This window comes from Serinus canaria, chromosome Z, assembly GCF_022539315.1.
Source record: "Serinus canaria isolate serCan28SL12 chromosome Z, serCan2020, whole genome shotgun sequence".
NCBI classification, from domain to species: Eukaryota; Metazoa; Chordata; class Aves; order Passeriformes; family Fringillidae; genus Serinus; species Serinus canaria.
Genome location: NC_066343.1, coordinates 12,446,598 through 12,474,094, shown reverse-complemented (window position 1 = coordinate 12,474,094; position 27,497 = coordinate 12,446,598). Strand labels below are relative to the sequence as shown.

The 27,497-nt window shown below is 47.2% G+C and overlaps 1 protein-coding gene across 1 annotated transcript in view; it reads right to left on the bottom strand.

The window, feature by feature from the left end:
• LOC127061041 (uncharacterized) overlaps positions 1-25,620 on the bottom strand; it is a 59,066-nt gene extending 33,446 nt beyond the window's left edge. Inside the window, exon 1 of the mRNA XM_050986959.1 lies at positions 25,078-25,620. The gene's annotated coding sequence lies outside the window, so the exon portion shown is untranslated. The remainder of the gene's footprint in view (positions 1-25,077) is intronic.
• Between the last annotated feature and the right edge of the window lie 1,877 nt (positions 25,621-27,497).

Here is a 27,497-nt window from a genome sequence, read left to right as displayed (position 1 = left end):
ATATGTGTTTCTGTGTTCTTATTCTCAACTCTAAGCTAAGTGTTTTGTTGATCCCTATATTGCTTCATCGCCTTCTCTGAAGTGCAACCTTCTCAGGCAGGTCTAGGAATTCCTCAATGTAAACACTCATTATCTCTTTGGAAAACCAACATTTCTTCTTACCTGCAAATCACAGATCAAGTCAGGAGAGGATGTTTTCCCAGTATCCCTTAACTGCCTTAATAAACACGGCTCAGAATATGTAAGGATTTGTCACCGACATGTTTTATGAAAAATCCTTTCCTTAGGATTTTCTGCTCCTGAGAAGTTGAGAGGCTTCAGGAACAAACTGTAAACAATTTTTATCTGCTGCTGTGGAATGCAACAGGGGGAATCTGTGATTGGCCTCATCTGGCTGTTTCCAATTAAGGGCCAATCACAGTTCACCTGTCTGGCCGGTCTCGGTCTGAGAGAAAACTTTGTTATTCATTCCTTTTTCTATTCTTAGCTTAGACTTGTAGTGAAATCCTTTCCTCTATTCTTTTAGTATAGTTTTAATATATTATCTATCATATAATAATAAATCAAGCCTTCTGAAACATGGAGTCAACTTTCTCGTCTCTTCCTTCATCCTGTGAGCCTTGTGGAAAATACCACAAGGATTACCATTGCACACATGAAATGCAAGTTGGTCCCTTCAGGCTTTACTCATTTTGCAGCTCTTGAGGCTTAGAGAGGGACTATCCACCAGTTCCTGAGGAAAGCAGCTCCTGACCCCACCACCTGCCACACCAAACATCACCGTGTACAGACGTACCAAACACCCAGGAGAACAATCATGTTCTCCTGGGTGTTTGGTACGTCTGCTTCTGCTGGAAGACACAAAATAAAAACTGATCTTTTAAGAGTTAGGCTTTAATAGAATTGTAGAGTTGTTTAGATTGTTTATTGCTACTTTTACCCATTCATTCAGGATGGTAAGAGGAAGGACTTGGAGCTACTGAGAGGACTCAGCTGTTTATTGCAACTTGCAGAATGAGTTCTGAGATGAGAGAGCAAATGTGTTTAAGTACACAGACAGGTACAAGAGGCCTTCCCTGCATTTTGTAACTTGAGAACTTAACTTGCAACTATTTCCTGTTATATATATTTTTGGGCTGTGTTTAATGGAACCTGCAAAGAGAACATGGACTACTAATTCTGTTGTAACATTACTCTCAGGGTGTGTCCCCACAGAGAAAAAACAGTTATCCTAGTTTGTGAGAGGTTTGTCTCCTCAAAAATTCTTAATCAAAAATTCGTTTGGGATATAGGTAAGCTGTCATAATGCAACTGTTTGGACTTCTTACTCTAATTGCTTCTTTTTTTAATCCTTAAAAATATTGATCAGTCTATTGACTGATCAGTCTATTGACTGACTGCAGGAACCTTGAATATGCTTATCAGGCTGGCTGAGAATTCCCAAGCACACTGTTCCACAGTGGTGTACGCCCTCGGCTGCTGGGGCTGCTGCGAATGTGCAGGAGTTTTTCACAGGTGTGGGACTCCTCCTATCCGGCACAGGCGTCGGCACAGAGCAATTCGGGAACGGATATTTTGATGCCCTGTTTGCAGCAGCCTGGATGAGCCCCGCTCCGACTGACAGCTCCCTGCCTTGTGTCGATGCCCGCAGGCGGTGAGGAGAGACCCGGACCCCTTCGGCAGCGCTCCCAAAAGACCGCAGGACGAACGGGAAGGTGGCTGTGCCCCTTTCCCGCGGGCTCTGGGTTCGGACGGTGCAGGGATCACTGGAGCAGATCCCCCGCCCATCTCCACGGCCGGCACGGAGCTTTGCGGAGAGCGCGGCGCTGCCCGGGGCTGAGCCGGGCCCTGCCCGGGCCGTGCCCCCGCAGCCCCCCAAAGCTGCCCGGCTGCCGCAGCAGGAGCTGCTCCCCGCTGCCCGGGGCTGCTCCGGCCCCGCAGGAGCTCTCGGGAGCCCCGAGCGGAGCACACGGCACCGAGCCCGAGCTGCTGAGCTTCCGTCCCTGCTCCTGACGCTCCGGGGCAGGCTCGGCTCCGCGGGCAGGAGTGAGCTGAGCGGGTGAGATGCCGCTCTGATCCACGCTTGTGGCACTCGGGACCGCAGGAAAAGCGCCACCGGCAGCTGCCCTTTGTTTGGCCATTTGTATGGCCAGGAACATATTTGTATCTGAGTTTGGCTTTATTTGGCTGTGCCATTTCTGGGAGAACAAAAAGTATTTCTCATGAAGGTGAGAAAATGCTTTGATTGTTATCTTATGTGCACATGATGCTAAATGTCAACAGTCCTTATTTTACATACCAATGGCCTGCCTTAGAGAACCTACGACTTTGCATATATTATTATTTCCACAATTTTGTATCTTTCAGAGGAAGCAGCACAGTTCATCTGAACTAAGTCCTTCCTTACACTTAGAAGAAAACACAGGTTGTGTGAGAGCTCTGCCAGCTGGGAATGAGTGAAGGGAAGAATTTTAGGACACTGCTATAAAAAGTGCAGACTGCTTAACCATGACTTAGGTGAAAGAGCTAGTATGTATGCTCATCTATGAAAGTAAGTACCAAAGTCAGAATTTTTCCTGTTTTATATTGAGCCCCAATAGGTTTTCCAGTTGTACTTTTCTGTGTATTCTTTCATGCAGACGTCACTGGCCGTGAGATGCTCTGTGCTGAGGGCTGCATTGGGTGGTTGGCTCGGGGAGACGCCTTTAGTTTATGGCACACAGGGGTCTAAGGAGGGCGTGCGGGTGTCCCTGTGCTCTGCCACCAGCTGAGGTGCAGGAGCACTTCCAGGGCTGCCTCCAGGCGTGATGAGCTGGACATAAAGCTGTGCCTTGTGCTGAGCAGCTGATATGACCTCTGGCCATTAACAGCTGGGACTGATATAATAAAGAGAGGTTTCTCCCTTTCTTACTAAGAGCCAGAGTCTCATCAAATGGGTTCTTCATCCTGCTGTGACCAGTGAATACCAGGGTTCATTCCCACAAATTTCCTGCTTTTTTTGCTTTATACCTGCCAGCTCCAAGAGCCATAATATCCTGCTGCTCAGCTTCCTGGAGAGAAACTGGCATTTCTTTGCAAAAGGGTTCTTCACTAACACTTGGACTCACAAGTGACACAATGATGTCCCTCTAATTCCCAAGTTCTTTCACATCTATAGTTGCCTTTTAGGGATAGACCCTGATGCTTCTCTGATTTCTGTGGGAACCTCTTTGCCTGCCACTTTCAGGAATGAGCTAGAAGAGGCAAGAAACGGTTCAAGGGAAAGACTTGTGTTTCCTACTTCATCCTTGTGTTTCCTACTTCATCCTGGGTCACTTAATTTGGAAAGATTTAGACTTGGATTTTCAACAGTGATTTATCATTGGCTCAGACTGCAAAACCTCTCAGCACACTCGTGTTTTCAACATGAACGATTTTATGCTCCAAAACAGCATCTTTCACTGAATTTTAGTAAAAAATGAAATGGGGGAAGAGCCCTCCAATTAATGTTTTTGCTTCATGAAAATGACATATTGATCCAGAATAAAGCAGATTTCTTTGGATACTCCTGGAAACTCCATGCCTTCCTTCTCCCCGTCCTTTGCCCAATGCAAGGAATACCAAGAATTCTTATGTTGTGATATTCATTGCCAATGTGTTTGTTTGAAGATCATGCATTTAGTAATGCAAGTTAGTTAAAATCATCTGATCTGGAATCCCTTCCCTACTTCAAAACCCACACACCTCATTTGTGACCCCAGCTGCAGCAGACCTAGACATGTCTTTCACCTGCTTTCTCTGCTGTACTTGACGAGTTCTTTCTCGCTCTGATCACTGATTTGGTCAAATAAGACTGAAATGCAATCATCCCTTGAAACATGGTGATCTAGTCAGCATATTTCGTATTTTCCTATTTATTAGGCATCAAGACTTAATTCAGACAGGTAATAAATACAGACCTTCAGCTTTGAAGAGGCAGAGGACAGGAATTCCATTCAAATTGGCTCCTTAGTATTTATTTTATCTTCAGAGTGACTCATGAAACCTTTCAAGTTTGAATAAGCAATTAATAGAGCAGTGACTCTTACAGACAGGGAAAAGATGATTGTCAGCATGCAAGGAATGGCTTGCAGGGCCACACAGCAGGCTCTGCAGTGTCAAAGGGAATTTCATTACATTTGGTGAGTTTTAAGGAAGCAAACAGAGATCAAAGATCTTGAAATGTTTGCAAATATGATATATAACTATGCAAGTGCTAATGCGAGAATCTACAGAGTATCCTGACTAATCATATATAGAGTTGTGCAGGTTTTTCATTTGTTCATGGGTATGTTTGCGAAAAAAAACACATGTAAAGGAATTTTTTTAACACTTTGCAGGAATATTTCAATGGGATGTATATTCATGCTCCAAGCTCTGTGTGCAGTGGCAAGAACACTGATGCCTATATAGCATGGTTTCCTTTTACAAAACACTTTTTCCCCCACTCATTTCCAACTTGTTCCCTGCTCTGCTTGGGTCAGCAGAGCAGTGCCACTCTGTCTCCACCTGGGATTTGTCTGTCCCTTTCTTCTTCCTGTTCCAAAGTCACCCTTAATCCCTGCCTCCCACAGCTCTGCCAAATGACAAAGAAGTGCAGCACCAGTTCATGGTCTCCACACCTGGGCATTATTTGCTGCCCTTCTGCAGAACCCAGTGGAGATGTGTGGGCTGTGCAATCACAGGTGGATTTCTGTATTTTCACACCTCCAAAATCATTATGCATTTAATGCTGCTTCTGCTCCTGAAGTCTCTCTATGTCCATTTACCTACTGCTATTGCTCAGGGTACCCGGTGCTTTTCAGCTGGAGCAGAATTGTTTTAGCAAACATCTGTGTGAATGCTCCTGCAGATACAGTGTAATAGGGGATTAAGAGAGCTGCATCATACAAAACAAGCACAGTGGGCATTTTCAGGAGAATCTGAAGGAGAGGGGATGTCGTTCTTACCCACTGGACAACAGCCCAAAGTGCCTATTGTTACAGAGCACCCTGCAGATCATCCTGTGCTCCTCTGTGCTCGGACTGAGGTGCCACTGCTGCTCTCTGGGCTTGTGCAGAGCCAAGGAGATCCCCGTGGAGGCCACTCTACAGCCTCATGAATGCACAAGAACTTTAGGACACAATTAAGCTTTGCACACATGCCAAAAACCTGAAACCCATCTAAAACACGGCAGCAAACTAAAAACCCCCACGCAAACAAAAAACCCGTAGGAAATCTGTTGACAAGTTAAAATCAATTGTCTCGTGTCACCTCCATTTTGCTTTCCAAACCCCTGTCAAGGTTCAGACAGAAGGACAAAGGGAGGTTTCAGCAGGACTGACCAAGTTGTGGTATGGATGGAGCCTGCTCTCCCCCATCAGAGCCCGCTGGCACTGCCTTTCTGCCTGGATGGATGGCACAGCCCCGGCCGTGGCAGAGCAGCCTCCTGTGCCCCCGCAGTGGGGCTCAGCTGCACTTTAAGCCACTCTCACCCTGCACTGCCCAAGGGCTGCTCTGGCAGCGTCCTCACCTCTCTCTTGGCCCCTTTCCCTCCGTGCTGCCCTGGCAGCTGAAAGCCGAGCTGGCCCAGGGGGTGTCTGAGCTCTCAGCCCCCCTTGGCTTCTGCTGCTCCCAGCCTGGAGCTGCCATGCTGGGGAACCCACAGCTGAGAGCTTCACTGCCCTGCAGCAAACAGAGGGCCTGGCATGAGGGGAAAGGGCCCTGAGGTCAGGCAAGAGATGAAGGACAAGGGGAATGGAAAAGGAGAGAAGAGAGAATTCACAGGGCTTGAGAGCTGAATCTTCCCTGCATTGTTCTGGATTCCCAAAAGATCAATGGTGTCTGAGTTTATTATGAAATAAAAGAGATGTAAAAGAATATTGATTACTTGTCCACTGGCTGTTCTGAGCACTGATGATTTTGGGATCTGAAGGAAAATGGACTATGTCTCCATGATACTAAAAAAAGATACACATGCATACAAAAATATGGGAATCAGAAACTCATGGTAAAAAACCAAAGATAAAACAAACTCTGGCATTTCCTCATTTTGAATAGAAGGAATCTGTGCTACAGGTTTCCTAAAATTCTTCTAGGTACTTTTATATGTAAGACAAGCATACAAACTTCAGAATGGCATTTTCAAAAGCACTACGTCTTCACCGTGTTCAACCAGTTTTCCAGACAGTTGGAGACACAAAAATATCAAAATTCTGGAAGCTCTCAAGTCCTATCAACTCAGTCTTATCCTGAAAGAAAATCTCAATTTCACATGTTTGGAAAAATATGTATAATTATATTCTATGAAGAAGACATTTGGGTTTTTTTAAATGAGCTGTTTAAGTCTGGAAAGAAAAGAAGATCTTTCTTGTGGCGTAGAACGGTTGCAGAAAGAAGAATTTAATAGACTCTACTCAGAGCTTGATTTTCCTTACTGGTTATTTTTCTGGAATTGCCTAGCTAGAAACTGCCAGAATTGCTCTAATAGACTGATTTCTTCCAAGGGAGTAAGAAAGACAGGAAAACACAGGTCAGTCAGCCTCGCCTCCATCCCCTGTCCTGGAAACCATTCCAGACAAATGGAGAAATTGATTGGGAGTAATGGTTAACCTACCCGATGCCCGTGACAGGACAGCCAGACTGATGGATATGGGTGGAGCAATGGATGATGTCTACCCCAGCTTTACCCAAGCCTTTGAGACAGCCTCCGACAGCAGCCTTAAACAGAAACTGCCAAAATGCCCAGCGAGGAAGGCTGAAAAATGGATGAGGACTGTCATCAGTGGCACAAAGTAGAGCTGGAGGCAAGTCCCGGGTGCTCTCACCCCCAGGGGCTGATGCTGGGGCAGATGCTCTTTAATGTCTTCACTCATGGCCGGCCTGGAGGAGCAGTATTCCCTCAGCAAGTCTGCAGAGAACACAAAAGTAGCAGGAGCAGCTGACAGCAAAAATGCTTGTGCCATCCAGAGGGGATATGTTAGGCTAAAGAACTGCCCTGAGTGGAATCTAATGGAGTGGAAGGAAGGGAAATGAGAAGTCTTGGACCTGGGAAGGAATAACCCCGGGCATCAAGAGGGGCTGGGAAGCGGCTGTTTTACCTTCGTTGCCTTGGTGCTTTGGGGTTGCATTGCAAAGCAAAGGCAGAAGGATGACCGCAGCCAGAGAAAGAGAGGGTTTGCCCTGGCCGTGCGGAGCCGCCCCGCCCGCGCTGTGCCCGCAGCCCCGGCTCTGCCGCGCTCGTCCCCGACAAGTCCGGCCCGCGCCGGGGCCGCGCTGAGCGCGCGCGGGCTCGAGCGCAGCGCCCCCCTCAGGCCGCGCGCCGCCGCCGCAGCCGCGGCCGTTGCGGCGACAGTCGGCGATCGACGCCATGGAGGAGCTGCCGCTGCCCGCCGGGCTCCGCGCCAGCACCTTCCCCGCCAAGCTCTGGCGCCTGGCCAACAGTCCCCGCGTCCGCTCCGTGCGCTGGGTCAGCCGGGCCACGGGGCTGCTCATCGACCGCTCCCTCTTGGAGCGAGAGCTGCTCAGCTCGGGCGACGCCCAGAGGGGCGGTGGCGATGGGCGGGCCCCGCAGCCGCACACCTTCCGGGCCACGCAGTTCCGCAGCTTCGTGCGGCAGCTGTACCGCTACGGCTTCCGCAAGGTGCCGGGCTGGCTCGGCTCGGCTGCGCCGGGCGATGCCGGGGCCTGGCTGCACTATAGCAACCCCTGCTTTCGCCGCGACCGCCCGCACCTCCTGCTCCGCATCAAGCGCCGCAGCGCGGCCAACAGGCAGCGGCCGGCGGCGGGGCGGGAGGGCCGCCGGCGCCCGCCCTGCGGCTCCCAGCAGGTGCCCGCGGCGCGGCCGCTGCCGGACGGGCGGCACGGGCGCGGTCGCTTCACGCCGCTGCCCAGGGAGCGGCCGCCGCTGCCGGCCGGGCGCCCGCCCAGCGGCTTCCAGCTGCTGCACAGGGAGCGGACGCTGCCGGACGGGCGGGAGCTGCGCAGCCCCAGGCCCGGCCGCCTGCAGCAGCCCCCCGGGGAGCGGCCGCTGCTCGCCCGGCGCCCGCCCTGCAGCTTCCACCTGCTGCACAGGGACCGGCCGGGGCCTGCCCGGCGGGAGGGGCCGAGCCGCTTCCAAGAGCTCTACGGGGAGCGGCCGCCGCCCGCCGAGCGGGAGGTGCTCAGCATCCCGCCCTGCCATTTCCTTGGACTGCACGGGGAGCGGCCGCTGCCGCTCGTCCGGGAGGGGACCCGCAGCCGCTTGCAGGAGCTCTATGGGGAGCAGCTGCCTCCGGCCGAGCGCGACGTTCTCGGCATCCAGCACTGCAGCTTCCAGCAGCTCCCCAGGGTGCAGCAGCCCCCAGCTTACGACCCACGAGGTAGGAGAAGACTTGTACCCTCGCTTTTGCCAAAGATTGAGAAAAGTGACCCTTTGAAGTAGTTTTCCATAAGGCTCTGTCATTGTCGGCCAGAAGTTGTCAAGCCTACTGGGAAGGGGCACCTAGGAGGCCAAAACATTCTCTGCTGGTTTTCTTGGCTGCTTCCCGTGATGTTTCATCCCAGGCAGCACTCGAGCTCTGTGTCCCACAGCCACATTGTGGAGCCTGACCAATGCGTTTGGATTCTTGCAGCCACCCCAGGCACTTCAGGGCCCAGTGCTCCAGCCGGCAGTGCAGCTTGTGCAGCATCGACGCACTCAGCTCAGCACAGAACGCACCTGGGCAGGAGGAATGGTCACCAGTAGATCTAGGCCTTGCCATCGAGAAAATGATTCGGGAGATCAGGATGTCCCTTTCTGAAAGATCTCCCTCTGCTCAGGTAAATCCATTGGATGGGGATAAAAGGGGCTGAACTGAGATCTTTTGAACGTTTTACATGGCGGAGAAGCAAAGGCTTTTTTAATTGAACTTATTTCATCATTAATTAGTTATTTAAATAGTCTTGGTAAAGAAAGATTTCTGAGAGAAGAAATGAAGAAGAAATGAAGAAGAGGTTTTTCTTGCTGGGAAAGACGAGAAGAGTGTTTGGTGAATTGCCACTGATGGCCAAGGGTGCTGTGCAGGGAGGGGCATGCCAGAGGTACCTCTGTTCCAGCAGCAGGTGTGGGCTGTGCCTCTTTTGGGTGGGAAGGCCAAGGCCAAGGAAGGGCTGGTCTGCAGCTGCTGCTGCTGCTGTGTGAACCTTGCCGTGCGTGTAGGCGCTCCCAGAGCCGTGGGTGGGGCTGGGCTGGAGCTGCAGCTCTCTGTCTCAAAGGTCATTTTGTAAGAGCTTCAGTTTCACCTTAGCCACTTCAATCCTGCGTTTAAAAGGCTCCTCATGGGAACCGTGTGGGCAGTGTTCCCTCATCTGTGCTCCATGTCCTTTGGGAGTGGAGAAGGAGAGTTATCGTATTCCTGATGTGTTTCCAGGAAAACAGTGAGTGATCTTTGGGTTTCTTTCTTTCTGTTTTTCTGCTCAGGACAATGTCAGTGTTGCCCCCGATTCCTCAGGAGGGGAGCCTGTGGACAGAGCTGCAGCAGAGGAAGCTGAATCCGGCACCGAGAGCTGCAGGAACAGTTCCCAGGAGCCCGAGGAGCCTGGTAAGGACAGAGCCCCCACTGATTTAGAGAGGTGTGAGATGGCTGCTCTGAGCAGGCTTGGTGCTTCCTGGTGCCTTGAGTTCAAATTCTGCACTGGCAAAAGCTGCCTGAGCCCTGCCCTCCACGCTTCTCCAGAGGCTCTGACCCTGAGTCCTCTGCCGTGGCAAGTGAGCAGGGAATAAATCTGACCTTGGGGGAGTTGTGTCACCAAGTCAGGTAGATAAATTTGTTTACTGTGCTGAAGTCGGTGGATAAATTTGCTGCAGGCTGACAGGGAAGGCCAGGCTGAGCGACTCTTGAAGGAACAGGGGAAAAAAAGAGCAAAAGGTCAGGCTAGAAGTCCAGATCACTGACTCAATATAGTACCAGTCTGCTGGTATTGGTGCTGACCCACCAGAAAAACAAGGAGCAGAACATCAGAGGCCAACCAAGTGAAACATCACAGTAAGTCCAGTATCAGAAGGGAAAGCTGGAATGAGCCCTGATTAGGGAGACCTAAGAGGAGAGAGGGAGCACTTTGGATCCATTCCTTAGGCAAGCTGGTGCAGCCTGCAGGCCTCGTAGGGAGCTCTGTCCCTCGCAGCCCTTCCTGAAAGAGCAGATGGTCAAGTTGGAGCAGCTGCTGCTCACTGCAGGGGGCAGTTGTTAGATGGCCGTGGTAATGGAGCTGGTTCATGACTCAGCTCCCAGCAGCCCTCAGCTTCAGGCATTTCAGTGAGGACTGAGGTCTGTCTGTCAGCACAGAGAAAGAACAAGGCTGGGCTTCTTTGTGGCACCTGGGGCTGTGTGTGTTTCAAGCTCTCGTGGGTGCCCTTTGCACTGCGAGTGCTGAAACTTTATCAAGATCCTTCAATGTTTGAAACACACTTTTGAACACTTGGAATGATCCCTGTTCTTATAAGGGCAGGCTTCAAATTGTCAAGTGAGAGTCTGCTTTTCAGGCAATCTGAAATCAGACTCTCACTTGACAGTCCCTGGCAGAAGGAGAATTGCTGTCCAGGGGAAAGGTTCATAATATTGACTGAGCGTTCCCTTGGCTTCCCAGATGCCATCTGACCAGCATCTCCAGGAGGGCTGCCCGGCGTGGCCGGAAGAGACAGAGGAGAGCCCGTGACCATCGGGCAGGTAGAATTCCTCTGTTTGTAAATATGTTTATAGATTCTTATGGTTTTATTTATCAATGTCTATAGTTCTATTTATAAGTTAGAGTGGTCAATTTATATGTGCATATATTGATAGATTTGTAGAGTTTAATGGGGATACGATTCAGTTGGAGAAGTGATAGATTTTATTATAAATTTACACTTATAGATTTTCAGAGCTAAATTTTTGTTTGTGTAGAGTCCAAAAAAATATAGATGAAGTTACATTTATAAATGCGTCTAGTTAAAAAATAAGAGGAATATGAACGTTTAGATGGATAGATTGCTGTTTGCATAGTCCTAGGCTGCAATTTTACTTCTTTCCCCCCTCGGCTGCCTTTCTCACCTCTTGCTTTTTCCCCTGTGCCCCCTGTGTCCCCTCTCCCTGTGATGGGTCCGAGCTGGCGGCCGGGCCGAGCGGAGCAGCACATCCAGCCCTGGCTGTCCCTGGAGCAGTGGAAGCAGCCGCTGGCCCCAGGCACTGTCCCCTGTGGAGCTGCTGAAGGACGGTGAGACAGAGGGGGCTGAGGGGGCTGAGGGGGCGGTGGCGTTGCAGGGACAGGGAGCCTGAGCTGCTGGGGCTGAGGGCTGTGGGGCAGCCGAGGGTGATGCTGGCACTGAGGTGACAGGGAAGTGGCACAGGCTGAGGGGCTGGCGGGTCTGAGGCGGACGGGATGGGTCAGAAGGGACTGAGGGGGGTGAGAAGACTGCGAGGGGCCTGAAGAAAGTGAAGAGGGCTGGGGATTCACCAGGAGCATGGCAAGGCTGAGGGGATGGAGGGGGCCAGCAGAGAGCACAGAGGGCTCCAGGACTGCAGCTCTGCCAGGCCTTGGAACCAATGCCAGAGCCTCCACTTTTGTCCCAGCTTCAAGGAAAACCTCGAGGACAGCCGGAGACTGACGGGAGCCAGCAGGGAGAATCTGAAGGCCGGCAGCAGGAGCAGGGAACGGGGACCAGGTGCTGCCAGCCTGGAGAGAGCCCAGGTGAGGCCACAGGCCCGGGCAGGCAGGGTGGGGCTGAGGGCGGCGTGGGCTGTGGCCGTGGGCACTGCCCGTGCTGGGGCCGCTCAGCGCAGCTGCCCCGGCCGGCACAGGGGCTGTCCTTGGGCAAGGCAGCTGTGCCGGCAGGGCCCGGGAGCTGTGCCGCCTGTGCCGGGCTGCCGGGGCTGCGGGACGGTCCCGCCGCGGCTGCGCTCACCACAGCCTGGCCTGCTCGGCTGCTTTTTCTTTCCAGCCCTCCTGGGGAGGCTCTGAGATTTCCTCTTCCCTGATGGAAGTGCGGCTGCTTCCAAGGGAAACGTCCCCATACTCACTCATTGTTCCCTTTGCTTGCCAGGTGTCCCATCTGCTGTCCCTGTCCCAGGAGAGCTGCTCTGCATGGGAGGAGGAGAGCAAGGAAGAGGCTTTGAAGATGAGGCAGCTGGGATCCCTCTGCTTCATTTGCTCTTTGAAGATACATGGACTTGCATGGACTTACTGATAATTACATGCATATTTTCACATGTAGCTTGCTATTTGTATCAGTATATTTCTATACGTATGTTGTTGTATTTATGAATGTACTCTGTATCTATGTACGTATAGATATATACATACAGGTTTGCAGCTGTATATTTGTGTGAATATGTATCTAGTTTTTATGTATGTTATAATATCTGTGTTTAGTTATTTTCCCATATGTGTACAGCTTTGTAGGTGTTTATATTTATTGATGTAGTTTTCAGTATAAATCTTTTTCAATTATTGTATTGGTATTTGTATCGGTAGGTATGCCTATTTTTATATATTTTAATTGTATATTGACCTATTTCTTTTTAATGGTATTGACATGTTTCCAGATGCATAGCTGTATATTTTTATGGATGCAGTTGGATTGCTATTTAGATTGGTACAGTAATATTTGTATATTTATAGATAGTTGTTGATCTATTTATATATATATTGTATATAATCTTTAATATTTAATCTGTTTTACATCTGTAGATTGTTATATATATGCAGATATGTATGTATTTAATTCTATTTAAAGATGTATAGTTGCATAACTATATTGAATTCTGATGGTAGGGGTATTCAGAGAGGGAATGCGTATTTTTCTATTTCTATATGGGGTCTATGTTTCTAGTAATATGTAATAAATTAAGTTGTTAAACACCTAATTGATCTTTGTGTAAAGTGAGTTGTTTATACTAGAGGCTAGCAATAAATCAAGTTTTCTTAAGTGAACTTGGTATTTGTATATTTTTACATAGAGAGGTTGTAAATCTAATAAACACCTTTTTTCCCCTAAATTGAGATTTGTTTAGTTCTGTATTGTCAGCATGGGTGTAGCAATTTGTAATAAATGACATTTTTCATCTGAAATTGATTCTGGTGGATTTGTGGATCAGCGGTGTGGCTGTGGCAATCTGCAGGAAGTGCCTTTGTCAGCTGCGATGGCTGTTGTGTGATTTGTGCTACCCAAAGCCATGAGCAGATGGAAATGCTGGAGGATTTTGGCCATGGAAATCTCCAGCTATGGCCAGCACATGCCCCACCTGCACTCAGGCTGGGCAAGGGAAGCGCAGATTTGGGCTGGCAGCAGAGCCACGCCTTGGCTCAGAACTCGCTGCAGAGGCCTGCTGAGAAAACACCGGGACTCCACTGAGATTAGAACTGCAAGCAGGAGCAACCTTGGCAGGAGCAGTCATTCAGAATGAAAAAGAGAGAGAAAATGTGGCAGAGCAGATGTGGGGATACTCTGTGAGTCTGATGAAATGCTCTGAATCACCACTGCCTCGGCAAGTCTTCTGCAAAAATATTTTGTTAACAACGGAACACCTCCCATGAAATACAGATTGCACTTTCCCCTTCACTTCCCTTGCTGTGACTGGAGACATTCTCTCCTTATCACTGAGAATTTGTGCTCTTCCGCACCTCCCATTAAATCAAAGATGATGTACTACAACTTGGTACCATAATTGAAAACAGCCCTGCCCTCCTGGCAGTGTTTGCAAAGTCTTCCCTCCTCCTGTCCTCACATCTCACAGAGGGAACCCTCCCCTGCTGTCCAAACTGTGCCTGAGGTGAGTGAGGGCTCCAGGAGCTCAGGAGGGTGCCAGAGCACCGCCCGTGGGAAGGTTTTGCAAGGTTTCCTCAGCACCAGTAAACTCTGGGTTTGCCAATCTTCCCCTGGAATACTGTCCTACTCCAGAATGATCTTGGAGGGCACTGTGCCTCCAGCTCACTAAAGTAAAGTTTGTTTTCTTCAAGGCTTAAATACAGGAAAATGAATATTGTCATTTTTAGAGTGAAATTTGGGGGTTGGTGCAGCTGGGTTTGCTCTATTATTCCCTGTGGAAAGTAGGGGAAAAGCTTTAAATTCCACCAGAAGCTGACTACCGGCCCACACAGACCTGAATGGGGCCCGGGTGGGCTTGCTGCACGCTGGTCCAAGGAAAAGCTGGAACAAAGTCCCCTTTTACTGCAGATGGAGTCTGCACTGTTGTCTCCAGGGCTGTCTGTGGTAAGACACAGCAATCTAGCCGGAAACTGTGTATATGAGAGTTCCAACAGCCAGCTGCTTCCTGTTCCTGCTTCCAAAGCTTCCTGTTCCCTGCTCCTTGTCACCTGTACAGGGGACACAAGACTTAAAAGAACAAGCTGAGCAATTTGTGAACCTTGGGGAATAGATACTGGAGGGAAAATGTTCTATCCCGAATTTAACAACCCCTTGATAATCCACATCCATAACCCCAGGGATTACATCCAATCCCTTTTTCCTGGCAGATGATCTCCCTAACAGAAAAGCACTAAGCCCACCCCCAAGGGTCCTTTTACATTGGTGTCTATCAGGTGTGCAGCAGAGTCCGTGATGGTGACGTCTACTGCGGTGTCCACGTCCAGTCCGGCACTTCCAGCTGTTGACAATTTGAGTGAGTAAAGTCCCCCTCCTCCTCCATGGTGGGAGGCTGAGCTATCCAGGCAACTCTCTGTATTTGTTTCTGCATGCGAGGAGAGAATGCATTCCCAAGGCCGTTTCCCTGGAACCGACATTCCTTAGTATTGTGATTATCTTTTTTGCAGATAGAACAAAATTTTTTCATAACTTCAAAGCGACACTGACTCCAAACTGAATCCGGCTCTGATGTCCGATTTTGCCACATCCAAAGCACTTAATGTTCTTTCCCTCTGCTTTCTTTTGCAGTTTTGAAATCAGTGGTTTTACTGCATCCTGTACTGCAGCAGCTACATAGGATGCCTTTTGCCTTTCTGTAGTCCTAGCCATCAGTTCCAGTATTTCTGTAACATCAGCTCCCTTCTTTAATGTACCCAAAATCTGCCAAGTTTTATCATTAGCATTGTCAAAAGCCAGCATATTAAACAATTGTACCTTTGTGTCTGAATCCAAATCAGGATGATCATAAATAGCTTCATGCAATCTGTCCACAAATTTATCAAAGTCCTCATTCTCTCTTTGGCGAATTTGTGTAAAAGACTAAGTGTGTAACCCATCTGGTGTTGGGGAAGATGAAACAGGAAAGCCTTACTAATATGATTGCCTGGCACAAGATTTTGAGAATATAGAAACTAAGAGCGAGATTGAAATGAAAGCAAGCTTTGACCTCCCTCAGTTACTGAACAACGGGAAAACAATGGTGTGGCCGGCTGAAGGTAATCCCCTCTTGATGAAACAATACCCTCTGTAAGCAGGCAGGTCCAAGGGTCAGAGCAGACCCTGCCAGCTTGGCAGAAGGGGTCCGAAGAGTAGTTTTTAAGGTTTAAAATGTAGCACAATATGGTAATGTAGTGATTCCTATAGGCTGTATGTAAATGCTATAGGATTTGTATGCTCTACTAGATTGGTTAGTGAGAATCAGAATATTCAACACAGAAAATGATTTATTGTATTGTAACGGGAACTTTGCTCTCTTGCTCTCATACTCTTGCTCTCTTGCTTTTACTCTTGTGCCCTTACTCTTACTCTTGCTCTTACTTCTCTATGCTCTCAGCTCCTGCCTTTCACGTTATTACCCTCTCATTCTCTCTCTTCTCTCGGGCCTCCTCCGAGCTGCAGCTGGCAGCTCCCAGCAGGGCCCTGTTACCCACGCCCTTTGCAATAAACCACAAGTTCCACAACTTGGCTTCAGAGATCTCTCATCTCCGTCCGTCCCGACCGTGCTAACCCCCAGTCTCACCTACAATCTGGAAGTGCAAGAACGTCATTATAGGCTAGTTGTTGGCTCATCTGTAAAACGTCATCAATGCTCCTAGCCTCGGCAGTAGCAGTAGCCCTGGGCCCTTTGCCAAGTTACTGACTTGTGCTGTTAAACCATACAAAGGAATACACTGCATCCGATGTTTGGCTGCTTCCTGGGCACACTTTTCCTCCCAGCTTTTGTGGAACATCACCTGCTGGTGGGGTGGCATTATAAGCCTGATTAGGGTATGCACATCAGCTGGAATAAATGTGTTAGAGGTAAAAACATACTGCAAAAGTGACTGTGCAAGCTGGGATTTTAAACCAAAATGTGAGATTGCAACTCTTACCCTCTCTAAAATCTTCCCATCAAAATGTTCCCAAACACGTGGAAAATGAATATTGTCATTTTTAGAGTGAAATTTCCCAAATTTCACTCTAAAAATGACAATATTCATTTTCCACGTGTCTCTAGCTAATCCATGATTGGTTAGGCCTAGCTGTTCACGCGTCTAAAATTGATGCTGATTGGATCATCTAACTTTTCACGCGTCTGTATGGCTGTGGTTTTCTGTCCCACCCATGAACTGTCTTTGTTCTCACTTTCCCAAGCTCACTGACAAACTTGCTGAGTCCAGATGACTCATCTTCTTGTATCTTTTTCAAGGATATACCGACCTCAGTTTCTGAATATGTCCAATATTGTTTGTGAACGTGTCCATTGTCCACTATCTGAAGCAGGCTGGGTTGTGCATCGGCTGAATATGGCCATGGTCCTGCAAAACCTCCTCAATCTGCAACAAATCCTCAACACCTAACTTCAGTGTGTTTGAGCCAGCGCTGTTGGCGGCACTATCTCTGCGTCCTGGGACATTTCCCAGTTCCTGTGCCTTGACACTGCTTTCACATGGGACTGGGGAAGGAGTTTGGGTCTGTGAACTGGCTGGTGGTGAAAAGCAGGTTCATTTTTGTGAGATGAGGTGATGGTGTGCATGTTTCTCCATGGCTTAGTGCCGTTTGTGAGCTTCTTACTTGAGCTAAAATTTGTAGAGTGTTTAAACCTTGCTGCTTTTTCGTTTGGGGTTTTTTTGGTGGTTGTTTTTTTTTTTTTTTTTTTGTTGTTGTTGTTTTTGTTTTGGTTTTTTTTGGGGGGGCACTATTAAGAGAAACAAGTTGTTGTAGTCCCTGAAATGTTTCGTTTTCATCCTTATGCAAGATAGTGAGGTATAGACTCTTTTCATCCCTTAAGTAAATTTTTGCTTTATTATTGCACTGCAGTGAGATAGGATTAATGTAGGTTACAAGTAGAAACAGAATATCAAATAAGACAACAATATGCACAGGAGCAAAAGATAAAAATTGTCTCAGGAATTAACCTGGTAATTTGAGAATTCATGAATATATACAATGCTTGCAACGATGCTTAAATCTATTTTTCCTTTCTGATAAAGAATGTGTTTTCTATTATTTTGCATACAGGACTCCCTGGGGATGTAAGAACTTGAAGAATTTCAAGTGTGCAGCTTCAGGAATGAAGTAACAGACTTTTGGCTCTATTTGTCAACCTGAATAAACCATTAAGCACCCCACAGCAATTGCAACTTGTAGCTACTAATGCTGCCTGTATCCAAAGAGAGTAAAACACAAAACAACAAAGTTGTTTTATGCGGAGCTTTATTGAGGGCCCTGGGGTCTCTGAGGACTAACGTCCCAAAATCAGAGTCCCAGCTTCCCAACAAACTTACAAGATTTTTATACTTCTCCAAGCTGTTCCTTGACTAACGGTTACATTGTATCTCTAACAGAACATTCCTTAGGGACATACATCATGTAGATGACAATTTCTTCCTCTACTGCACATTCTTTAGATAATCATGCTCTACTGATTTCTTGAAACACTGGTTTTTAGTTCACATATATTGTGCCAAGGGCCTACTTGGGTTACAATCCTTAGCATTACTACGTCTAATACATAATTTTGCTATTCTTATTTGAATATTAGAATAACTCACTGCAACAAGTCCCCCCTTTTGAGCATTCCTCAATCTTAGATTTGCAGGAATGCTCAAGTCTTTATTTCAGCTTCATTTGGATGTCTGTTCTCTTCATACGGGGCGGTGGTGTTGCTGGAATTCGAGTCATTGCATCCATCAGTCATCGAGTGTTCATACGCTCTCATCTAATCATACCTACGATACATCTATATACTCCAAAAATGATTAGTATTAATATCAAAAACATCAATATATATTGAATTGCCGAAGATATCCAACCAGAGACTTGGAGCCTTAAGGAATCAAACAATGCCCTGATCCAATTGTGTTCTGTTTCTTTTTCTAATTCTTTGGTCTTTTCTTCTATATTTTCTAATTGTAAAATATCTTTTTCTACTTCAATGGTCACGTTTGGGATATGGATGCAGCAATGATCTATTTTCTTGTTCAGGTAACCACAAACCCCATGTTCTTTTAGTAACAGCATATCTAAGGCCATTCTGTTCTGCAAGGTCATCCTTGTAGTGGCTTGCAATTGCAAATTTAAATCTTTAAATCCCTTTTTGGTGGCTGCTGCTAATCTCTCGGTCTGACCCATCAATCTATAAATCATGTCCCTATTTCAATATGCTGCAATAGGTGCAAAGAATGATTCCAGGGCCCATCCAAATTTAACCCCACTATCTGGTTCATGCCACTCATCTTCTGGACTCACATCTCTTTTTTGTCTATTATTTCTCTCACTCAAGCTTGATTGTCTCCAAAATGGACACAAGGTAGGAATCCCAAGTGTGATTTGTGTAACTGGCCCATCAATGGGGAGACATGTAGTCCTCTGTCCATGTCCCATTACCCAAACTAAATTACCGGGGCTGCGAATTGTGGTTGATCTACAATTTACTTGATTTTGGTTAAGTGTATTATCGTTTATTGAATGATTGTACCCCCGGCATTCACATCCCCACTTAAGTAGTACTCTCACTGGAATTAGTCCAATGTCATTTTCTGGGGTGTCACAGGTATACACCTGTGTGCAATTCCAATTCTCTTTCTGCTTCCTAAGCTCCCAGTGTGCTGTCACCGCTGCTGTGACTGAGCGATGGGTTTGGTTCTTTCTTCCTATCCACTGGATACACCACTTTACCGATCCTAGGTAGCTATAGGTCTCTAAAAGACTGGGCCCCCATATTGTCTTCCATTCTTCTTCTAATGAAATATTCTAAGAAACGTTCTGACATACTATTTCGTTATACCAAACAGTCTTAGGAACACTCGCTCTAAGGACCTCATCATAGCTGCACCGCCCCACACTTCTAAATCGTCTTATTTTGGCAACTCGATAACTAGGTAGTTTTTGACAATCATCCCTGCTCCCGGGAATGGACCAGGACCCCCGACTGCCTACAATCTTATGTTCCATTTCCACTCCCTGTTTCAATTCATTGCGACATATCTGAGTGGTATTTCTCTCCATTTCTGGTAGGGGTCCAATCGGGATTATTCCCCACGGAATGGGCCCTCCTGCAGCTTGTGGTAGTGGCAGGCAAGCCGTAATTCTTGAAACATTCTGTACTACTCGAAAATCTCTGATTAACCCAACTACTAAATTTTCTTGCTCTTCCCCCCTTTGAAAGTTGAAAGTTTCACTGCTATTTCTCAAATCTCTAATTCTCCGATTAAACACTCTTCCTCTCGTCAGCGAAACTGTGATTCTAGCGTGTATCCACCAAGCATCCTGAGCCACCAAACCGTACATACTAGTTGAGATGACATTTGAAGATAAGTTATGTATTCCTAGTTTTTTTTGGGTATTTGTGTTTGGGAAGTAACTAACCCTCAATTGGAACATGTATTTCTTTTTACATAATATGGAGATTGTGTCGCCAGTGATGGTATCGTGGGTGTTTCCTTTCTGCGGGCCCCCCGCTTTGGTCGGTGGTCGTCGATGTGCCAGGTCTTGGTGCAATTCGCCTCTTTCTGCCTGGCGAACCCCGCCCTGGCATCTGTTTTCTGTGGAGTTATCAACTGTGCAGGTGCTTATCTAGTCCTCAGACCGCGACAGGAGCTTTCTATGTCTCCTCTTCAGTCTCATTGTCTCCATTCACCTTCGTGATGATTATATCGTTCTCCCTGGCCTGACACCCCGCGTTGAGCTTGTTTGTTTACGGCTGACTTGGTTTGGAAGTCGATATTCTCAAAGCGTGAACGCCATTTGATTCGGCGTTCCCCGTTCCCGTTCCTCAATTCCCGGTCCCCTCAACCCGTCCCGGTCTCCCCCCGGGGTCCTCTGAACCCCCACACGTTAGTTACCGCCTCCTCCACTGCCTCCTAAACGGCGCCGCCTGATAAAACCACACCCTTATTTTTAGAGACATGTCTTACTGTACACTGAAATCCACCAGCCATATTATCACATGGCCTGCTTCTTCTTGCGATATATCCGTAGTGGGGATTATCGTCTCTTGTCTCCTCCACCGGTGCTAGGCCCTTTGTTGACGTTGGTTGTCTCTTTTGTGTCTAAGTCGGCCGCTCCTCGCTGAACCTTATTATACGCCTGCACCCCCCACCCCGACCGAGTTGCTAACATACCTTCCCGACCTGGGCACCCCCCCCCCAGCCCCACCACCCTTCCCCTTCCCCCTCGTATCCAGATAGCTTCTTCCCATTCTTTTTTTAGGGTGGGTCTCATTGTTAAATCAGGGACTATCGTTCTTTCCTGCCCCTTTTTTTGTGATTTGTCTCTCGTTCTGGTTTCGCTGTTGGTTGTCTGACATTGTTCAAGTGATTGGGGTTTCTTTAGATCTTTCTTATTTGTGTGGGCCTGTGGGCTTGATTTTATATATCATAATGGTACCATGATTTTGTTTTTTTCGAGTCAGTTTGTGTCCAAATTTCTTTTTTTTATCTTGAGGAGTATGTGAGTTTTGAGAACTCTGTGGAAGGGACCTAGAAATGTAATTGCACATCATCCTGGATTTTGAGGACATCATGTGGGTCGCTCCCTCTACATGTAGTTGACATGATACGGTTTCCGCGTACACGAATTCTGCGGCCCGGGTCTGACTCCCACCTCATTTCTCTAGGTCTCTTATCGTAATCTCTTTAATAGAGCAAAGCTAACGTCGGCTACAAAGCCTGCGGCCACTGCAAATTTAGGTCTTTCTTGATTCGAGATTTTCTTTATTTGATTTTTCAGTTGTGAAGTGTTTGATTCATTCTCTCAACCTGACCACTCGACTGAGGTCTCCGGAGTGTGTAGGTTCCCGGATATTATCTTTTTTGTTCTTGGTTCCCCACCCTCCACTCATACTTCGCATTCCTAAGGCACCCTCCATGCCTTTACCAGTTTACTGTTAGCGCTACCACGACCCATGTGGTCCCCGGTCCCGTTGCGTCCTACATAGTCATCTATATCGCCAATGGTACCCCAAATCTCGGAATGATCTCTTTTAATAGAGTCCTGATTACTTTCTTAGCCTGATTGGTACGACAGGGAAAGGCCTCTGGCCATCCTGAGAAAGTACACACATACACCAACAAATACTTGTACCCCTGAACCCTCGGTAATTCTGAAAAATCTAGCTGCCAATAATCTCCTGACTCTGCCCCAGTTTAAAGCCTACCTAGCTGGATTTGCTTCCTAACTATGGGGTTATTTTTCAGACACACCGGACACATTGCATTCACCCGCTTTGCCATTGTTAACATCTGGTTAGAAACCAGCTCCTTTTTCAAAAATTTTACCAATACTTCTGCTCCCCAATGACATTGTGCTCTGTAACAAGGATTGCATTCATTATTTGTTTTGGGACCACCACTTGTCTTGTAGTTGTGACGTACCATCCAGTTGCGTTTTTCCGTACCCTCAACAATTTGGCCAGCTTCTCATCCTCTGATGAGTAGTGTGGTGGCTTGTTTAAGTAAGGAGAAATAGGGTTTACCTTTGTAGGGATCAAAGCCATCTGGGTCCATACCAGCCATGCAGCCTCCTTGGCAGCCGAATCTGCCAGGCGATTTCCTTGGAAAATTTTTCCTTCTTCCTTCTGATGCCCACGTACATGCATGATGGCCACCTTTTCTGGCTTGTGGACTGCTTCTAGTAAGGCTAAAACTTCTGTGTGATGCTTGATCATAGTTCCTTGTGCACTAAGTAATCTCCTCTCTTTCCATAAAGCTCCATGTATGTGTACTACTCTGAAAGCATATTTAGAATCAGTCCAAATGTTTACCTTCTTTCCAGTGCTGAGTACTAGTGCCCTTGTAAGGCCCATGACCTCCGCTTTCTGGGCCGAGGTTCCTGGAGGTAATGCTTTGGCTTCTATAACCTGGGTTGTGGAGACAACAGAGTACCCGGCATACCTGGTTCCATTTTCCACGAAGCTTGATCCATCTGTGAACAACTCCTAGTTGGGATTTTCCATTGGTGTGTCCCTCAGATCCATCCGGCTGGAGTACACCTGCTCAATTATTTCCATGCAGTCATGAGCTAATTCCCCTTCTGCTGTTTCACTGCGGAGAAACTCAACTGGGTTGATATGGTTAGTTGTTTTCAGTTCCACATCATCTTGTTCCCTCAAAATGGCCTGGTAATGTAGCATTCTGCTAGATGATAACCAGTGTCCCCCTTTCTGTTCAAACACTGTCAATACCATGTGGGGAACGAACACTTCTATTTTCCTTCCCAATGTTAATTTCCAAGCCTCCTGTATCAGTATGACAGTGGCCGCTACGGCCCACAAGCATGATGGCCACCCCATACTGACAGTGTCCAATTGTTTGGAGAAATAACCCACTGGCCTTTTCCAGGACCCCAATCGTTGGGTAAGTACCCCCAATGCCTACTGCTGTCTCTCATTCACATAAAGTTGAAAATCTTTATTCAGGCCCGGCAGGCCCATAGCAGGGGCTTCTTTTAGAGCTTGCTTTAACTCTTGGAATACCTTTTCTCTAGCAGAATTCCATTCTAGCTTGGGCTCTTTCAGAGCTTCATACAATGGTTTTGCAAGCAGTCCAAAATTTAAGATCCATAATCTACACCATAATCTACACCATCCCACCATCCCACCATGCCCAAAAAGGACCTTAATTCCTGATGATTTCTAGGGAGGGGTATAAAACAGATCGCCTCCACACGATTTGTCCCTAGTTTACGCTGTCCTTGGCTCAGCTCACTACCCAAATACAGCACCTTTTCCTGAATGAGTTGTGCCTTTTCTTTCGATACTCAGTAACCAGACTGTCCCAACATGTTTAACAGTGCAATTGTTAGCGTCAGGCATACCCCTCTTTCTTCAGTAGCTAGCAGGGTATCATCCACATATTGCAAGAATACATACCTAGACGGTGATTCTCTCACCTGGGTGGTCCTCCATTCCTCCAGTTCCTTGGCCAACTGATTGCCAAAGATTGTGGGGCTGTTGCTTGTATCCCTGGGTCCATGTCAGCTGCTTCTTCCGTCCTGTGTTAGGGTCTTCCCATTCAAAGGCAAAGTACTTCATGCTTTCCGTGGCCAGTGGGATGCAGAAGAAGGCATCTTTCAAATCAATCACAGTAAACCATTTAAAACGTTCTGACACAGATGTTAACAAAGTATAAGGATAAGCAACCACTGGGTGGATGTCCTTAACTATTTCATTAATTGCCCTTAAATCCTGTACTAGTCTATACTTACCATTTGGCTTATGCACCGGGAATATAGGGGTATTGTATTCCGATTCACATTCTTGTAATAACCCTAAAGTAATAAATTGAGCTATTGTGGGAGCTCAATTTATTAAAGCCACCCCCTGCTTTGCCTCTGTCCTAATGGGATATTGTTTAATTCTAACTGGTTGTGCCCCTTCTTTTAATTCCACCACTACGGGTTGGGCTGCTCTGGACTTCCCTGGTACTCCTGTTTCCCAAACCCAAGGGACTACTGCTTGTTCTACTTTGGGCGGGATTGGCACTGGATCAGCTTCTTTTAATATGAAAATTTTTCCAATTTCTTCATGTGGAATTTCCAATTTAGCTCTCCCATCTTCAAAAATAATTTTTTCATTGAGTAGGGATAATAAGTCCCGACCAAATAACGGTTTTGGACAATTTGGCATATATAAAAATTGATGATCCAGTTCCTTCCCACCAAACCTCAAACTGAGGGGCTTCAGAAAGGGTCTCTCCTCAAGTTGTCCCATAGCTCCGACCACTTGTATGGTAGTGTCACTAATTGGTCCTAGACGTTTATTTAATACTGAATAAGTAGCCCCTGTATCTACCATAAATTCCTGTTCTCTGCCTTCCACCTCTGTTCTTACCTTAAGGTCCCTGTCTAGTCAGCTCTGGTTCTGATAATTTCCCAGTATCATAGCCTGAGCTTGGGCGACATCTGCTGGCGCCATTGGGTAACTTATCATAGGGCTCCCGGTCTCGCTCCCATTTCCTCCTCTCGGTTGCCTTTAACTGCACAGCTCACACACAAATTCTTTTTCTTACATTCCAGATACTTCTCATCATTTTGGACCTCTAACATCATAATACCACATTCCTCCTGCCACTCTGTCTTTTGTCCCAAATAGTAAAACAAATCCAGATAGGGTATTTCCTCCCACTTCTCATTCTTTCTTTGAATACTTCATTAGGGGAGCTATCACAGCGTGATCTATTGAGCCATTTAAAGGCCATTCTGGCCCTCCCTCAGAGGCATACAAGGGCCACAAGTGATTACAAAAATCAATCATTTTCCCTTTTCGTAATTTGTCTTGATCAAAGCCTTCCGATTTCCATCTCCCTACCAAACAACCCAGCGGGGTATTCCCTGGCACTATCTCATTGGATTGGACAAGTGCTTTAAACATTTTAAAAGGCATCATATCACAATACAATTTTACCACAGCAAAATAAAACAGAGGATACAAAAAGAGATTTCCAGAGAGAGAAATAGAACAGACCAACCAAATACAATTTTACCACTGCAAAATGAAACAGAAAATACAAAAAGAAATTTACAAGGAGGGAGAAATAGAACAGACCAACCCAACCAATCTTGCCACTACTCGTCGCCGCGAGGGGCAAGTGCCGGACAAGCGAAGCTTTCGCCGCGTCTTACAGCCGGCGCCTAGGCTTTTCCACCAAGACGTCTTTAGCCCAATCCTGCAAGGATTGCCACCTCGTCTTATGGACAGGCACCCAATACCAATACCAGAAATAAAGCACCTTTGGGCTTACCTCCTCACAGTCGTCCGACAGGCGCGGGGGTCGGGCACGAACCGATGACTCCCCGAGAATCACTCGGTGCCGGCGTGGAGTGGATCAGGACGTGAACCGCCCCAGCCACCTTCGGAGTCCTGCCGCGGTCGCCAGAAAACTGCTGCCCGTATCCAAAGAGAGTAAAACACAAAACAACAAAGTTGTTTTATGCGGTGCTTTATTAAGGGCCCTGGGGGTCTCTGCGGACTAGCGTCCCAAAATCAGAGTCCCAGCTTCCCAACAAACTTACAGGATTCTTTATACTTCTCTAAGCTTTCCTTGACTAACGGTTACATTGTATCTCTAACAGAACATTCCTTAGGGACATACATCATGTAGATGACAATTTCTTCCTCTACTGCACATTCTTTAGATAATCATGCTTTACTGATTTCTTGCAACACTGGTTTTAGTTCACATATATTGTGCCAAGGGCCTACTTGGGTTACAATCCTTAGCATAACTACGTCTAATACATAATTTTGCTATTCTTATTTGAATATTAGAATAACTCACTGCAACAAGCTCACCAAAACAATCAGAGTAGTGCTATTTCACTGGCAGCTGGGATGCCAGCAGGGGGTCATCCCACACTGTTGAGAGTGCACCAGGCTGAACAGGGTCTTCTCCTGCTGATTCTGCCAAGCCTGTTTCTTTGGCTGTAGTTTCACTGGATAGTAAGTAGGGGCTGTGGGAAACATGCTCATCCATTTATTCATTCACGTCACTGATTAGATGATGAGGCATTTGGCTATTTACTGAGCATTTATTTTTATATGTTTTTTTTCTGGCTTAATTTTAGGTGGCCCATCCACCTTGGTCCAAATCAGTAGAATTTAGCCTCCAATGTGGGTGAAATGCAATGCTGCATCCGTGGAAGAATTGTGCCATTCCCACCATTCAGCTTTTAACTTTTTGTGGTTTTTTAATTTGCATAAATAATAATAAATCTACACAACTGAGCCAGCCTTGCTTCCAAAAATCTGAACAATATTTGAGGTAAAGAGCGCTCTGGAGGCCAGGACCACAGCAGTCTTCCCCTGCCTTGTTTTGGAGAGACTTAGGGCCTGTAGAAGCTCACTGTTTCTATAGAACCACTTGGGAGCGTGTAGTGGGAAAGTCTGCAAGCTTGATAAATCCTGCATTGATGAGGTCCTGAATTTGTTTGTAAAGATGTTGATATTTCCTCACTGTAGTGGGTTGACCCTGGCTGGGTGCCAAGTGCCCACTCAGTTGCTCTGTCACTCCCTTTCCCAATGGGACAGGGCACAGAATAAGATGGAGCAAAACCAGCAGGGTGAGCTAAGGCAGTTTTATTACAGTAAAAGAAAGAAATAAGCAGAGATTTGTGCATGCAGCAGCTAAAGAGAATAAAAAGTCAGTCTCTACTTCCCATCAGCAGCGATGTTCGGACACGTCCTGGGAAGCAGGTATTCAGCATACCTTCTGGACAGCAAACATTGAAAAGTCACGAGTAAGCCCCTTCCTTCTCTCTCCCTTAGTATAGGAGCCCTCTCTCCTGAGCTGATGTCATGTGGTATGGAATATCCTTTTGGCTAATTTGGGTCAGCTGGACTGGTTGTGTCCCCTCCCAGGATTTTGCCCACTCTCATCCCCTTTGGTGGGGGAAGGAATGTCAGAGGGGCAGTGCTGCTTGGCAGTGTCACGAGCCGTCCTTACAAATGGGTTTCGTGATGGTTCGTGATCTCGGAGTACAGAAAGAACCGACACAGTACAAGGGGGGTTTGCAGTAATAAAACAAATGCACCTTTATTGAAATAACCACAACAAAATGCGTTGGGGAGGAATTGGAGAAAAAGGGAAAAAATAAGGACAAGAGGGAAGAAGAAGAAAAGGGTACCTAGCTACGAAATGCAGAACGGCGAAGTCCTTCGATGTCCAGCAGATGGTGTTCACTAGGTCACGTCCGGGGAGATCTCAGGGATGCAGTTCATCTGGACTCTAATTATACTCTTTTCTGATGGGGGAGGGGGAATAGATCTTGAAACCGAATCAAAGGTAGTCTGTTGTATCTTTGGGGGAAAGAATAGTGCTTAGAAAAGGGTACACACAGTCCATATTCTCAGCAGTGGGTGAGAGCCATTGTCTTCTTGGTCCACTGCTCAAACCTGCAACATCCATCTTGATTTGGTCAGCTTGCCTCCCCCCACACACCTTCCCCGGGCTGGGGCTTTCAGTCCCAGTCCTTGGAAAGTGTGAGAGGGGCCTTCTCACATGGGGATTTCATGTCTGGGTTTTTTCTCTAGTGAAGAGGCTTCTTACATCTCAGTTTGTCTGTCACTGTGGTTGCAAACAAGCGAGAAGGGTCTTCTTTGGGAGACCACCCCAAAACTCAGGAGAAGTCCAGCCAGGCCGAGAGGTGGGGAAAAATCCTGGAG